The 15,839-nt window shown below is 36.5% G+C and overlaps 1 protein-coding gene across 6 annotated transcripts in view; it reads left to right on the top strand.

Moving 5' to 3' along the window:
• Window positions 1-2,036: 2,036 nt before the first annotated feature.
• The window catches only part of Khc-73 (Kinesin heavy chain 73), a 100,351-nt gene continuing 86,548 nt past the window's right edge, over window positions 2,037-15,839 (top strand). For all 6 annotated transcript variants that reach the window (XM_074101180.1, XM_074101177.1, XM_074101179.1 and 3 more), the window contains exon 1: window positions 2,037-2,121. The gene's annotated coding sequence lies outside the window, so the exon portion shown is untranslated. The remainder of the gene's footprint in view (window positions 2,122-15,839) is intronic.

The raw sequence follows: 15,839 nt of genomic DNA, 5'->3' as shown, positions 1-15,839 counted from the left end.
GGAGCTAAAATCGACCCATTGGAAACAAGCAAAATCAATTAGCGAGATTTGTTCACATATCTCTTCGTCTCTACAGCTTTAAACAAAGTTGCTTTCCATGCCAGTCTGTCTGTTTATTCGCTACGTATTTATAAATGAATTTTAGTGACACTTCTTTCCTAAGAAACATATCTCGATTAAACTATTAAACCGTTTGGGAGCTAGATGCCAAAAATTTATATTTCTCTTTTGCGTCTGGGGTAAAAAATGTTATAAATTAGTATTAATTGGTCAGGTTTCGCTAACTGCAGTCTACTTTATTCTGCAGCGCTATTTATTTCCAAACAACATGTGCCTGAAGGCTTAAGGAACTTGATATTTTCACAAACTTTCCAGTTAAAGATTAAAAAACCGGGAAGAGCAAAAACGCTTTGTTTGCACATAATAGCGGTTAACAATGCAACGACTTCGGGGGGATTAAATTCAATTTAAAGTTCAAGTTTGTGCTTGACTACGCTTTAATTTTATCGGTTAGGGTCCGCTGTTGTGTTAACTGCAGTCTACTTTATTCTGCAGCGCTATTTATTTCCAAACAACATGTGCCTGAAGGCTTAAGGAACTTGATATTTTCACAAACTTTCCAGTTAAAGATTAAAAAACCGGGAAGAGCAAAAACGCTTTGTTTGCACATAATAGCGGTTAACAATGCAACGACTTCGGGGGGATTAAATTCAATTTAAAGTTCAAGTTTGTGCTTGCCTACGCTTTAATTTTATCGGTTAGGGTCCGCTGTTGGTGTAAATATTAATTCGAATAAGTTTTTGGTTCGTAATCGTGTAATAACACAAAAAAATCATACAGGATCCCTTGGATTAGTGTTAGCAACACGCTGTGTTTTGTAAGTTTTATTGATCAGTTACCTTTAGGTATTTAAAGCAGTAAGAAAGACTACGGAGCACTATAATTCTATTTCTTTTTATAAGTCACGGGTCAACATTCGAGCGTTTATTTCGTATGAGATTCGTGGGCATATTTTTGTTCAAATAAGTAGTAAGAAGATTATGTTACAGTTTTCAGGTCATCTAGTAGAAGAACAGGACGTCTTAATATTTTTTGAAAATGTCATCGAATTCTACAGCCCATTCATAAAAAAATGTGACCACAAAAATGAGGCGGTTGAAAGGCTTGAATATTGATCCTCCCTCACATGCTTCAAAAACTTAATAAAACACACATACTTATATCAGTAACGAGTATCCTCTCTAATAAAAACACACACTTAACAACACACCAGTGACTCCCACCAAGGTGGAGATCGCTTAGGTTATCTATGGTTTAAGATATTTATTTCTCAAAAGATTTACAAAAAAACACTTATAGAGAAAAACAATATTAATTTAACTTAAATCTAGGTAAGAGAGGGTACCACACAAACGTGCGCGTGTGCGTGCGCGTGCGCGTGTGCGTGTGCGTGCGCGTGTGCGTGTGCGTGCGCGTGTGCGTGTGCGCGTGTGTGTGTGTGTCTTATTTAATGTGTTTTGTGGCAATAAATGTTTTTTCTTTCTTTCTTTCTTTCTTTCTAAGATGGAGCACGGATGCCTAAGAAATGCCCATTCACCCTAGATTCGTCGTCTTCAAATCAAGATTGCAGCGATTAGTGAGATTGATGTAATTTTTTAAATATTGACAACAAGTAGGTACATATTAAATTATAAATTTATTGGATCAGACGTAACTTTGTGGAGGTAAATGAAATAATTACTGTTACGAGTATTATTTTTAAGATTTAAGTTTTTTTTATTTAATAAGTGCACGCAATTAAGTGTAGAGGTTTTACTTAAAAGAGATTGTGAAAGATCCATTATTAATTACTGAGGCTGTAGGTTGGTTGTGCTCACGTCTCCTGAATCACCCAGTGTATAATGCCGGAGACAATCAGCAACATGCTTATAATATATTATATTTTGTTTTGTTTCAGAAAACAACCAAAGACGTTCGCATTTGACCACTGCTTCTTCTCGCTGGACGCGTCCTTGTCAAACTTCGCGTCACAGAAGACTGTGTTCGAATGCCTGGGGAGAGACATCTTAGACAACGCGTTCGACGGGTACAATGCCTGCATATTCGCGTACGGACAGACAGGTTAGTTGCATGGATTAAAAAGTTATTACTGTTTCTTTGAACTTGAAACTACCGTGAAACTCGGTTATAGTGAAATACGAGTAGGTATGTAAAGCTAAAATCGATTTAAGACGTGGGTTATCCGGGTTGAATTCATAATTTCAGATGATTTTTAAGGATCCGTAATCTAACATACAGTTACTAAGTAAGGTTATAGTTAATTTTGTGTGATTTTTCGGTTATTGTGGAGTAAATTGCTAAATATTTGATAGTCTTCCTCGTATAAAATTTCATTTTACGTGTAATTGATTGGATATTGTTTCTGCGAAGTAATTTCTTCTTGTTTTTAATTATTGAGTTTTAGTTTAAGTGTCTCGTACAAAGTTAAAAAAATTGTCGATCGAAAACATGCTAAATATTTAGAGTCTCTCATCTAAAATACCTCAATGAAAATAACACACGGCCATTTTACTTTTTCGTTCTTATTCCAATCACAAAGCAGAACCTTTTAAATGTGCCAATAACCCAATTCCTTAAGCGAAAATATCTTCAAAACAGGAAAACTGGGAGCCGTACTGGGGCGGCGTCCGTGCCTATTTACTACGGTCGTAAACACTACTTATACGTAACCAGTAGGAAGGCTCTAGAACGCTGGCCACTGCGGAGGTTTATTGAGGATGCGTAACGTATTCTTAGAGGCAGTAAACAGTACAAAATCGTTTAGACGGTACAGTGGGTAGTATCACGTATGAACCAAGTCACATTCATCGCTGCGTTCGGCAGACAAATAATTTAACCCATACATTATCATTAACATTGTCTAGCTATACCCTAAAATTCAAGCCCACAACTAAACTAGTAGGAAGGCTCTAGAATGCTGGCCACTGCGGAAGATTATTGGAATGCGAAACGTATTTTAGAAGCAGTAAAGAGTACAGAATCTTTTAAACAAAAGAAAGAAAGAAAATACTTTTATTTAACGCCAAAAAACATCACAATGAACATAACAATAGAACAAAGACAAGACATACATGACGCTAAATAGGTCCCCACTCAGCATAATGACGACGGACGACGGTTTAGTATCAAGTCGCATTCATCACTGCATTCGGTATGATTCGGTAGACAAATAATTTAACCCATTCCATTACAGTATCATTGTCATCCTTCGGTTCAAGCCCTTGGCTAAATCATACTTTTCATCTTTCCTGTTCGGAAAGTTTAATTTTCATGGGTAGATAGATATTCGGGTGGAAAATTGCGTTTTCATCTCTAGGGTGGAAAGTATTTTTTTTAATTTTCGATTAGCCACGGAGTCGAAGATAATTGAGTTACGTCAATGACACTTTTTTTTTCAAGTTTCGGCATGGCCATCTAGATGCACGTCGTGACCAAGGAGCTTATATACAACACTGGAGGTTGAACGCCGAACATCCGTTTGAAACAAGAAATTTGATCTTTATTACGTCACGAACATATTCCATCTCTTTCTTTACTTGGGTTAAGGAAGAGATGGAAGTCATTCGTGAAATATGAAAGAAAGAGATGGAATATATATTATAAATAAGTAATAAAAGTCAAACTTCTTCGTTCGGCGTTCAACCTCCAGATTTGTATATAAGCTCCTTGGTCGTGACCAACTCGTTTTTTTTTAATAGTCAGCCGTGGCAAGTGGCCAGGTCGAAAAGGTACCGTTAGAGGTTGGATATAAATAAATTCAATTTATTATTATTCTCACTTTTTTGTAGTATTTTACTTTCCTCACAGTCAAAATGAAAAGTAGAGTGTCTAACTCGGGAGAAATTACCCATTTCCCCTCGAACTATTGGCGCTCTCACTTCGTTTGAGCGACAGAAATATCTCGGGTGAAATGAGTCACTTCCATCCTTGGTTATCAATCTACTATAGTAGGGTTTTTGGTCGAAGTATAAAAACCGCAGTTAAAGCAAATAAATACTAATTTTTAATGTGTAAAATCCGTTCTCGGAGTTTACATAAATTTTCATTCCGATGTCAGTCGACAAATTATTCATATACCTAGGTCTACCAGAACTGTGTTTATTACGTACTTCTACATAGTTGAAAAGTGAAACCATTTGTTCTCCTGGACCGCACATTACGCTTTAAACGGAATTTCGTGCAATCTTTATTAACATTATTTATTAACATTCTGACTGTTTAGTCTACTTTGTTTAGACGAACCAAGAACGAACTACGCTTGCCTCCAATAGCGCTGCTGTTTTTTTAACTGTCAAATAACGTCACTGAAACGCTGTATTTGAAAATAAGGTGACACAGAGTCCTAGAGAGCGTTTTTTTTTTCACGGAATAAAGAGACATTCCGTGATTTTTTCCACTGTACTTCATATAGCTAGGAAATATGCTACCCTCCCAAGCCGAAAGGCGCTATCTAAAAAAAAATCGCTTTTCTATCATTTACACCATGTGATGCAGATCGAATTTTTTAAGCTACACAATAGTATTAATAACTCAAAAGTTTATAAAAGTTATAATCAAAAAGTTTTTTTTTGAGATAGCGCCTTTTGGCTTAGGAGGGCAGTATGAAAACAGCGTGGTTTCCTGCAAGCAACACTCCTCATAATCCTTAAAAAATTTCGACGTTGTAAGTATCGCTATATAAGAAAATCTTAGCTACATACAATACTTTGCCGGGTCGGTAACACACTCTTTAAATTATAACTCGCGGCCACGCGATGTAATGCAACTCGATTGTTTTCACACCGCGTATGTAAATAAGTGCTTTGCAAGTAAATACCACCACGTTCGTTTCAATTTCAATCACACGTTTTACTGCGTAATTAGTCCAAAAATATTTCGGGTCTATGATTGAAATTCAAATAACAGCTCAGTGGAGGATTATTCCGGCAAACAATATTATTTTTCGTTTTTTTATTGAGGAAAATCTGCACGTTTAAAATGAAAGCCAATACCACGAAATGGAAGCGTCCTCAAATTTCAATTACGATGTGAAAATTTAAAATCGACGTTAATATAACGCGTGTTTTTGTTGTTATATTATGACGTGTTTTCAACGGACTGCATTCCTACTGCAACGTACCTAACTGCCAATTTGCCCATACATTTTTCATTTTGGTTGGCAAAACTTCACGCAAACTGCGCGTTAGCTAAGATTGAAATGTATGGGTAACTATAAAACATTGTTTGTATGAAAAAAATAAAACATGGACATAATTAAGTTTATTGATAACAATTTAAAAAAAAACTGAAACTTAGAAACCTAACTTTACTGTTGACTGGTCACGTGACATATAGCAACAACATAGTGATAATGTGAGGCTTTATCGCTGAAAAAAAACCTCTTCCATTTCAGAAAACACACTGTTATTTTTTGCTTTCATTAACTCCAATTTCTTTTATTTCTTCTTACCTCTACCACGACTGCCGCTAAAGGAGGCTTAGAAGTCAGCTTCCAAGACCAAGATCATTCCTGCAAGCAATCAGCCATCTTGACGCTGCTTTTCGACGCGGCGACTTGACGCTACTTTTATGAGATGCGGGTTATGTTGAAAATGGGGTCACGTGACCAGATTTGTCGCTGGGAACGAGCATCAAGCGGCTACATGAGGCCGCACCTTAAGGGGGTAGAAACCATTATAATCGTTTGTAACTATGACACACCCTAACTACACAAACAATCCTCCTAATATAGTAGATCGTCGAACTCTACGAGTATACGTCTACTTCCATACAAATAAATTACCTCGCTACATACATTACCCCTAAGAGCAGGCAGATCTGTTACTCAAAGTCCCTCAGCGACATCCTTACCTGATTTATTCCCGACACCGTCCAATGGATCATCCATAAAATATACAAAGCGAAATAAGACAAGTCAAGGGTCTAACTTGCTCCGTCGTACATTCGTATTCCTCACCGTTGTATATTTCATAAACTAGTTCAACGCAGCGTTTCGGTTAGATTTACACCCCAACTCTCCCACTTCGCGTGTAATTTTAATCTTATTTATCGCTTTGCTGGGAAAAATATAGCTTCCCTTTGTAGCAAGAATAATGAGGGTTGCAGAATGATAATTTCATTTTATTTGTACAGGATTCCGCTGACTTAAAAAGCCATGCTTATTGGATTTTGTGCGGCGATGATGCGGCCATATAAAGCTATATTTTTTATTCCAGTTTTCCCTTAGTAACTTGTCATAAAAGATAGAGATGTTATCTTTCTCTCGCAGGGACCCAAATAAAATAAAGGAGTAACATAAAGCAGAAACAGTTGCTGCGTTTGTCCAGCAATATTTCAACAGGGCCAGAAATAGAAACATCTAGATTCAAACCGAGATTTACCGCAAACATTCCTTCGCTTAAGACTCATGTTTATTCAGTAACAAAGCGCAAATAAACATGAAATATACCGACATTTCACCAACAAGTCAACAGACCTTTGTTACTCGTACCTGCCGGGTAGTTATTAAAAATTCCTTCACGTAAATACAGGGCTCAAAGAGCACAATAACAGTCCCGTACATGTTTTACGCGGCAAAGTTTTGTGCTACAATGCAAATGCGTACGCTCTTACGCTAAAAGATGTGCATTTTATTACTTACAACACGGTATACAGCGTGTCAAGTACTTATCTAAGACAAGCGACAAAAGACGACGTTGTTTTATTATATAGAGGTATATTTGCTGTTATGAAGCCAGTGCCATCGATTTTTAGCAACGACTAATGGTGATTTTCCACCGGCGAGGCGAGACGAGACGAGGCGAGACGAGAATTGAAATTTGTATGCATTCTCGCGCGCCCGCCGCGAGCCGCCGCGGGTCGCCGCGGGTGCTGCCATACAAATTTAAATTCTCGTCTCGCCAGTGGAAAACCACCTTAATACTCTTTGGTAGTTATAATTTCGACAGCTTACATTTTATCTTACCTAGTTAAACATATGCTATTAACTTCATTAGCATACTATTATATATCTAAAATCTTGACGTGCAGGTATTTAATGTTCAGCACAATAATAATAGTAGATTATTGTCGTGGCCTGGAAGTAGGCAATTGCTGGCTGAGTATGAGTATTAAACGGACGAGCTTGCGAGTCCGTTTAACTAATACGAAGCCAGCAATTGCTATTCCAGCCGAGACTAATATAAAGCTTTTCTCAAAAATGGTGAATAATTCTGATTTAGAATAAACTTTTTCTCAAAATATATTATAAAATTTAATTTTATTCCAATATTTTTCTTATGCTTTCCCGCCTTTTTTCATTAAAATAAACTGCAGGTGTATTTTTCCACCGAAAACACCACAAGCTATTTCAGACCCAATAGAAAAAGTCCGGAGTTCCAACAAAATATCTGATAGCGGCCATTAGACTTGGCTGTATACAACTTGTGCCAACATTTCCATGGCCTTTTTAACTTAAAAAAAAATGTGACTGATTGCAGGCGCGCTAATTCATTATTGTCGAGCTAGCGCGCCTGCAATCTTTTTAACTTTTTAATTTTTCGCTGACCATAAACTATGCACTTCACCTTCTGATATGTAAAGAATAATGTCAACTTTTACGGACATTTTTGAGAAAATTATATTCCCGTGTGGCGTTTTGACTAAAATTGGCTAATTTATTGAATCAGGCGTTACTTTGCGGAGCTCCATATTTATTATAAATAATCCCTACTTCCCTACTTTCCCTACTTTTCCCTACTTTATATTATTAATGCGAAAGTAACTCTGTCTGTCTGTCTGTCTGTTACGCTTTCACGTCGAAACCACTGAACCGATTTTGATGAAATTTGGTATATAGGTAGTTCGAAACTTTTATTCCGGTAGATGGCGCCACCGCGCAATAACCTAGATCCGCGCAGACGAAGTCGCGAGCATAAGCTAGTTAACTCGAAACCTTAAAAAGTCGCGGGTGAGCAAAATATTTTTTATAGCTATTCCTAAGCTCGTACCTAGTCATTATGTCTTGGGTGCAGCTTTATTTTGTGCACTTGCGAACTTTCCTGCCTTTCTCACGTCCCTCCCACGCATCGGTATGGAGCACAATGCAGCGCATAAAATATTAAAGGGCAACAAAGTAGTAGTTGCATTACCAAGATTTTCTATATAAACGTGTCCATTTGTATGTATAATACCATATTTATGTTCGTGTTTCCATTTGTATGTATATTTGTGCGAGGAAATCAACTTTAATTAGAACACGAGCTATAATAAAGTAGCCATGAAAAAGTAGCCCTTTAAATTAAGCAAGCAATTATTTACGTAAAACGTGATGTATACGAGTTACTTGCAAAGAATCATCATTCCTTTCAAGTTCTACTAGAACACGTTGAAAATGACCTGGTACTCCGCAGCGATTATGGAAAATCAATAATGTAACATGGCGAGCTTATCACGCACAGATAGAAATGGCGTATTTAAGTATATATTTATTTTCTGCATGTATTTTCGGTTTGTGTAATCGGGTTCACCAAAGTAGCTGTCATTAAATTACATTATTATGTAGACTTTGACACTGTGTAAACTTACGCGATGAATTTGTGTTATCGATGGCCGATAGAGCGTGATTAAAGATCTAATAATAAGAGGTATAAAGATTGTCGCCAAATTTTCGTACAAGTTATTTAGTGTTTAGATTTTACGAAATTATTCACTAGTAAAATGTAGTCCTTTTTGAAGCACCAGTCTCTGCTATTTGCTTGAGCGGCGCTTCGTTATAGGGAGCCGGGAAAATAAATATCAGGTTTTTGTAGGCGCCTCGTTTTTAGGTCGCGTGATATTTATATATTTTTTATTCTTGTTGGTGTGATAGTTTTTGACTTGTTAGACCATTCAGCCATTATGACTTTTAATGCTGTCGACAATCAATGCTGCGGTCTGCTGCGCTATTGCTATAACACATTTATTGTAGCCCCTACAAAGAGTAGGTTATGAATTAGGTACGAGTATTAGCTCGATTAGACCGTATGATCATCTCTTCCCGACTATATGTCTATATTATGTTCGGTTACAGTTACAGCTCGCTAGTGAGTATCCGGCTTAAGGGGTCCGATATGACAGTGGGCAACAGCGCTTTCTTTTGCCAAATATGAACTCCGGACTCCAGCACTGCGGTGTGGAAGGCAAGGGGAAGCTACCAAACTATTTTCCCAAGAAAATCGCCATGAATGATCACTGATGATCCTCAACCGTAAACCACGACCACTCTCTTAAGAGTGTAGCTAAATAGCTACACTCTTGAGCGTGGCTCTACAAGATCAATCAATCAACCAATCAAATCAGCCCACATGCACCCACTGCTGGGTAAAGGCCTCTTCATTTTCACGCCGCTGAAGATTTGGTTGAAGTTGCTGGACACCCATGATTCTCGAATGCGGTACGAACATTTTTGGAGGAGAACAAGGACCTGAGGACTGCCAATGTTCAGCAGAGTTAGTACTTGAGTTTTATTCGTGTTAAGGTTTCAAAAGTAGGTAGCATATTTATGAACTTAATCTAGGTTTATACTCGTATTGTCCAGCATTTTTCCTCGAACGATACAAGTTTGAGTTAGGTAGTCGTACAGAAGTTTTTTCAATTTGGTAGAAGAAAAACTGAAATCGTTACCAAGATTACCTCGGAACTAACTTTACTCGCGAAAGTTACGCAATTAGCTTTTACCTCTAGCTTTGTTTTTTGTATATCAACGGGAGCTTTTGAAGTTTTAATCTTGTAATTTTTATTAGCTCAAGAACCTTATAAGTAGTTCTTCTTATAAATTGTAATCTTTCAAGACTTTTAGAAAAACATTAAAGATTTTAAATGTACCTACTAAATGTATGATCATATCAACACATCTGGGGTCCAGCATAATTATTTACTGGAGCGAACAGACCTGTTTCTGTTTATTTTTCCTTTTGAATAAAACTTAATGTGACGTAAAGGGCCGCCGCCATAAGTTCCCTATATACACCGAGAACGTTTCAAACGGATTCCCAACTTTTTACCCTATGCGCCTCACCCAACGTTATTCTAAAATACGCTCCCCCCGCCCAAGAGGGTCGAAATGAGGAATCGAAATAGGAAAATTAAATTAAAGAAACAATAAAAAAAATATTTTAAATGAGTGTTTATTATTCCAGAATTGCTTAGTCCTCCTTAAATTATCAGTGTGTGCGTGCGGCGAGTGCGTGCGTATCGGCGCCAACCGATGCGCAAACATTTAAGCCGCGCGATATACTTTTGTTTGTAGTGAACTTACTTCTCCTCTTTTACTAGTAGTTAGCGCACACCGAAGATCATTTTCATCGTGTAGTCTGTTTGCACAAAAATATGAACAATTTTAATAAAAGGTTGTTTAGACATATAGCTGAAGCCGCCTGCACCCTCTCTTGAATAACTTCGCCCCCATAGTGGGGTGCGCCCTACTGCTTGGTAATCCCTGGTTTCAAATATAATATAAATACATATACTCAATATAAACCAGTGACCGAACAATATTTAAGCAAGATTCCTTCAGGTTTCACAACAAATAAGTTATGAAATCTTAGCAATAATGTAGAACGATGATAATTATGATAAAACTGCAAACTAACTCTTAAATAAAAATGTACATTAACCTTAAGAATCTTAATTTTATTAATTATAAGTATTGGTAAAGACCATAAGTGTATGAATAGTTAAATACATTTAGGGGGACGAAGTGCCCTGAATTATTAATTTCCCCGCCGGATTCGACCTTTATTTTGAGTGTCAGCAACATTAAATTCACTGTACACTTCTAGACTGCGTACGGAATATTCTACATTGTCTAAATGTGTTCTATATTTTTTTAGCTTTAAGTATTCATCTCACACCAGATTTTACTTCAGTGTCAAGGGAAGACTTTGTAATGTTGTTTTATATAAAATATATAACGCTGTATCTTTGTAGCTAAGCCCACGCAGGAGTTTTATTTAATCAGTAAAACTGTTTGTTTCTTTTTTGTGGGAACGGGGCTGTTTGTTTTGTTATACACTGTGTCTTAAAATTAATTTTGAATATTTTAACAGATGGTTGCGTTAATTTAACTGAACACTCATATAAATGTTTTTTTGTTTAATATATGTTTCCACGCTTTGATCGATATTCAAATACCGCGTCAAAATGCAACTACATTTTAACTTTATACAGGGGTTTTATTAAAACTAATCCAACCGTCCACTGAAATACTTTGTATGAAGTTAAATAACATATCTCGTATATTTTTAAACACAATTCTACTGTGGTGGCAGTTGATGATACAAAGAAAATTTGAATTTTTACATTATAAACATGAAATAAAAACCAATAATTAATATATTTATTAAAGAAAATTAAACTATACCAACAATGTCAACTAAAATTAAAATAAACAAAATAAAATCAACTTAAACCTATAATACTAACATTAAATTGCTTACTTCTTGTATTAACAAAAATTACATACTGAAAATTCACAAGTTACTAAAACATTTCATGTAAGAAATTTAAAAACATGCCCATAGATTTCAGCGTGTAGTAAATACCCGTTATCGGCTCTACAAACGGCTACGTAGACGGGAATCTACGTCGCCTTACGTTTACGTCGGGTCCGGACCTCCGTAACTTACACACGTGATGATACCTTAGATTATGTTCGAAGCCTTTAAACGATGCACGACCTCGTTTCTGGCGGATCTTCGGAGCATATAATAGTATATGCGTGCTAGGAGATAGAACTGGATCGGTGAAACATGATGCAGTGTTTTTTTAACATGTACTGAGAATGATGCACTTTATTATGTGAAAATATTAGCTACAGTTATCAAACGCAAAAGAGAAATGCTCTGTTTTTGCGGCTTCTAGTGGCGAGGGTAAAACAAACCGAATTTATAAAGTACCTGCGCTTGTAATATTTGTTTGTTTGTACCTATGTTTTTTGAGGTCGAAACTGGTAAATAGAATAGTTATCAGATTGGATTTATGTGAAATTTCACACGGATATGTAATTTGGATGACAATGCAAGTGTAGTCAGCAAATAGTTTGTATTAAAAACAAAGAAAGAACACAGCAATGTGTATGGGGAATGGAGGAAGGCCTATGTCCAATGGTGGACGTCCTACAGCTGATATGAGTGTGTTTTAATTTTTCCTTACACTGAAATTGGGTTTGCAAAAGAAGCACAAGCTTCGTCCATGGTCCATATAGAGGGAGTAGAAAAATTCTAATTTTTTGCTGAAATCCTATGGACCTTGAGTGTTCTCTTTAGTAGCCCTCACTTCAAGGGGCAGACAGTCGTATAATTTGAAATTCCTGACTTGAGCAGTTTTAACTGGGCGACGATGCGACGACAGTGTAGTGTATTTTTTGTGCCGTGGGTGTAAAGGAAACTGGGAAACAAAGGCGGGTTAAATTTGACGGTGTAACCATACTTATACGATATTTATATTTTTTATCCACGAAGGACTATCAGGAGCTGCGTGTGATTTATCTTCACAATTTAAGGTGGTTGTAAAATTTTTGCAGTCGCACTATAATTGTAAGGCTAGAGTGAATAGTCTGTTGTTACTGAACCAGTGAGATACCATCTTTGCCCTCATCTGCATTTAACATCAGGTGAGATAAGGGTCGATCGCGGTCTGTAGATAAGTAAAAAAAAAATATTGTGCCACGGGAAGATAGTGACCTTACATTGTTGCGTACTTTCTATAAGATAAAACATACTTCTACGTAAATGATATTATGTAGAGTTTCAGAGCCTATTTGCCTTAAACGGCATCTGATTATTCTCAAAGCTAACTTTGTTACGAATAACAAAACACGTAGCCCTTTATTTATAGGTAAACTTTGGTATTCGAAAGTTCTTTATTTCACTTTTTATTCACTTGCGGAATCCCTTTCAGTTTTTTCAAGTAATTTGAAGCAGTGGATATAAAAATATAATAGATCCGTTTTATTAAAACAACGCAATAAGATTAGCGAAGCTTTTGTTGATTGTCTTATTTATTACGACTATTTACAATCTTAATGTAACTTTACATCGTATATTTGTTTTATTTGCTCCAATTTTGCCACAGCTGCACTGCCAGTGGTCGGATTGATTTGAGATTTGGTATACATATGTACTCGTACATTGTATGACAATGCAAGTACCTACAGTCAGCAAGAAGTAAGTACAACCAGCAAAAAAATATGCATTAAAAATGTTATTTTAACAAAAACTTAGAAATCTACTCAGTTTTCCATCATAAAAGAATGCCATAAAAGACGGTGACTTGGGATTTTCTCTTTCGCAACTTATTTATTACGTACCAACAATTATTTATTTCAGATTTCGGTCTATTCTCTAGCCTTTAGAGATTTACCCTGATTAAGGTAGTTTTAGGATGGCGCCGTAAAGCCGTAATCGACCTTTCTAGTCGCGTAGCGTTGCGGGATGTACGCACGCATTCCTTCATTGCCCTAAATGAAATTTACGGCCTGTCTTAACTCGTCCGCTTGCACGATGATATATCGCCCGATTCAAACGCTTAGAAACTTCTGCATGTAATAAGAACTTTACGAAATACGTTTAAGTTGCGAAGTGGAATTCGCGTTGTGTAAGTTAATAAGTCGAATTGACTTTGGCTCGATACTTTAGATTTGTATTATATCCGAGCGAGTCTATAAAGTTTAAAAGATGTAATGTTACAGTTGGAGAAAGTGCTAGATTTGCGTTAAAGTAAGGCTCCGGACGTTTTTGGGTGTCGGTCCACGTAAGCCTTTTCTAAAGCTCGCTGTTATTTAAATGAACAATAAACAATTAAATTGCTCACCCTTTGCGGATGGAGCAAAGTAATTGATGTGGACCTCCGCAAAATAACATCTGAATCAATAAGTTACTCTGTTATTTAAGTAACTTCTGAACTCTTATTAATTTTCTTGCTCCCTTAACGGACAATAGAGTTTTGAACTGAGCAACGAATGGACATAATTAAGTGATTACTATGAATATAGCTATTATCCTAAACTAAAATTATGATAGAATTAGCAGATTCAAAAGTTGCTTCTTTAATCATTTGTCGGGAGCAAGTGTTGAAAATCACCAACTCATAATTACAAGATTATTCAAAGGTTCAGCAATCTGATCAACTCCAACAGAAGCTAAGAACGTAGTCTGAAACTTAACCCAACGAGTGTTAAGACCCTACATTAATGCCCGCCGTTCAGCTAAGGCCTGCCTTACCCGTTAATTACTGAGTCAACATAATTATTCGCCCGGCGCGCTGTTTCTAATTACGAATATGAGGAGCCTGATAAACCGTAGCTGTAAGTTCTGTTGCTAAGAATGTGTATTTAGCCGGTGCAGATTTTGAAGTGAGTTTTGGATGCATATTATGGAGTAGATTGTGGGATGATTACCACTAGTATGGTAATATCGTAGTAATGATAGTAGTCATTATTATTACTCAGGAAGGGCAAAGGAGATTTTAATATTGTATAAGTATTAAATAAATTGGATAGCCAGTATTCGTTAATTAGTAACAACAAATATCCGTACTAATATTCTTCACCTCTTCACGCTTAGACCGCAGAACTGATTTAAATTTAATTTGGTCTGAAGATTGTTTGAGAACCTGGGAAGAACATAGGATAGTTTTATCCCGAAAAATTGCGTAGTTCCCGTGGGCAAAGCTAGTGTTTCATAGGTATGAACCTATTATTATTTAAAGAAGTTGTAAATTTCTTATAGTTTCGGAATTGATCAGTACTTGTGCTCTTGATTCTAGAAATTGATATGCTAGGTTCACACACATCTTTTGCTCTAACACTGAATAAACTTAAATCAAATCCACATATACCTGAGGCGTGCGCCGATTTTATATGCCTTGAAGTTTGTTTGACCTATTTAAAATCGGTTAGGTACGTTCCTTTGAATAATTCCGTGAGGTTTCAGCGGAATCTAGACCGGCTGAAATGAAACTCGACTTTTGTTTGTATTTAACTCTTTAAGGCCTTTTTAATACTTACTTAGGCGATAAGGGTGGGATTGTGCGATATTGGCGCGTAATTTGCGATGAATTTTCTCTCTGAAAATTTTTCAGGCTATCCGTGATTATGATACGAAATAGCGAGAACTCATTAGATATAACTATCATGGCCTGGGTCCCCTAGGAAATATTTCTAGTACCTATTTCTTAAATGTGCCTATTAAGTTATCTACATATACCTATACATTTTCGCGGTCTTGGCGCACTTTGCCAATTATACTTGGCTTCGTCCGAAGAGGCTTTTTAATATATAACTTGTAGTAACGCATAGTGAATACCATTTCGCGCACTTAATTTGAGAGTTTTTTTTTTATTTGTCGGTACTCTAACGCTCCTGCGCCAACCGGCGCCGCTTGACGCTGTGTTCATTCGCGTTTTAGTGCTTCGCCATTCCGCACGTACTTATAATCTCATATAATCTAAGTCATCGTCCTAGTTAGTTGAGTTGTAAAAGGTTGTAAATACATTTTACGAGTATTTTGAATAATGTTTTGTGTAAAATATTCCATGTGTATTATTTTTAAGATTTATTTATATCTATTATCATGCTAAACTGAAATTTTAGGCAGGGTTTATTCAAGTGTTAGTAGACACGTGAAGTTTTTTTTTGATATGGACATAAAGAATAGGTACCTACTTATAGTTAAAGTGAGAAAAGTTTTTTCATGTCAAAGTCTTTATGACATTGGCATAAGATTGATTTTGTTTTGGCCTGTGCAAAAACTTTTTTTACT

Source organism: Choristoneura fumiferana, chromosome 18 (assembly GCF_025370935.1).
Source record: "Choristoneura fumiferana chromosome 18, NRCan_CFum_1, whole genome shotgun sequence".
Taxonomy (NCBI): domain Eukaryota; kingdom Metazoa; phylum Arthropoda; class Insecta; order Lepidoptera; family Tortricidae; genus Choristoneura; species Choristoneura fumiferana.
Note: the sequence above shows the minus strand (reverse complement) of the source record. Positions and strands in the feature narration are given on the sequence as shown.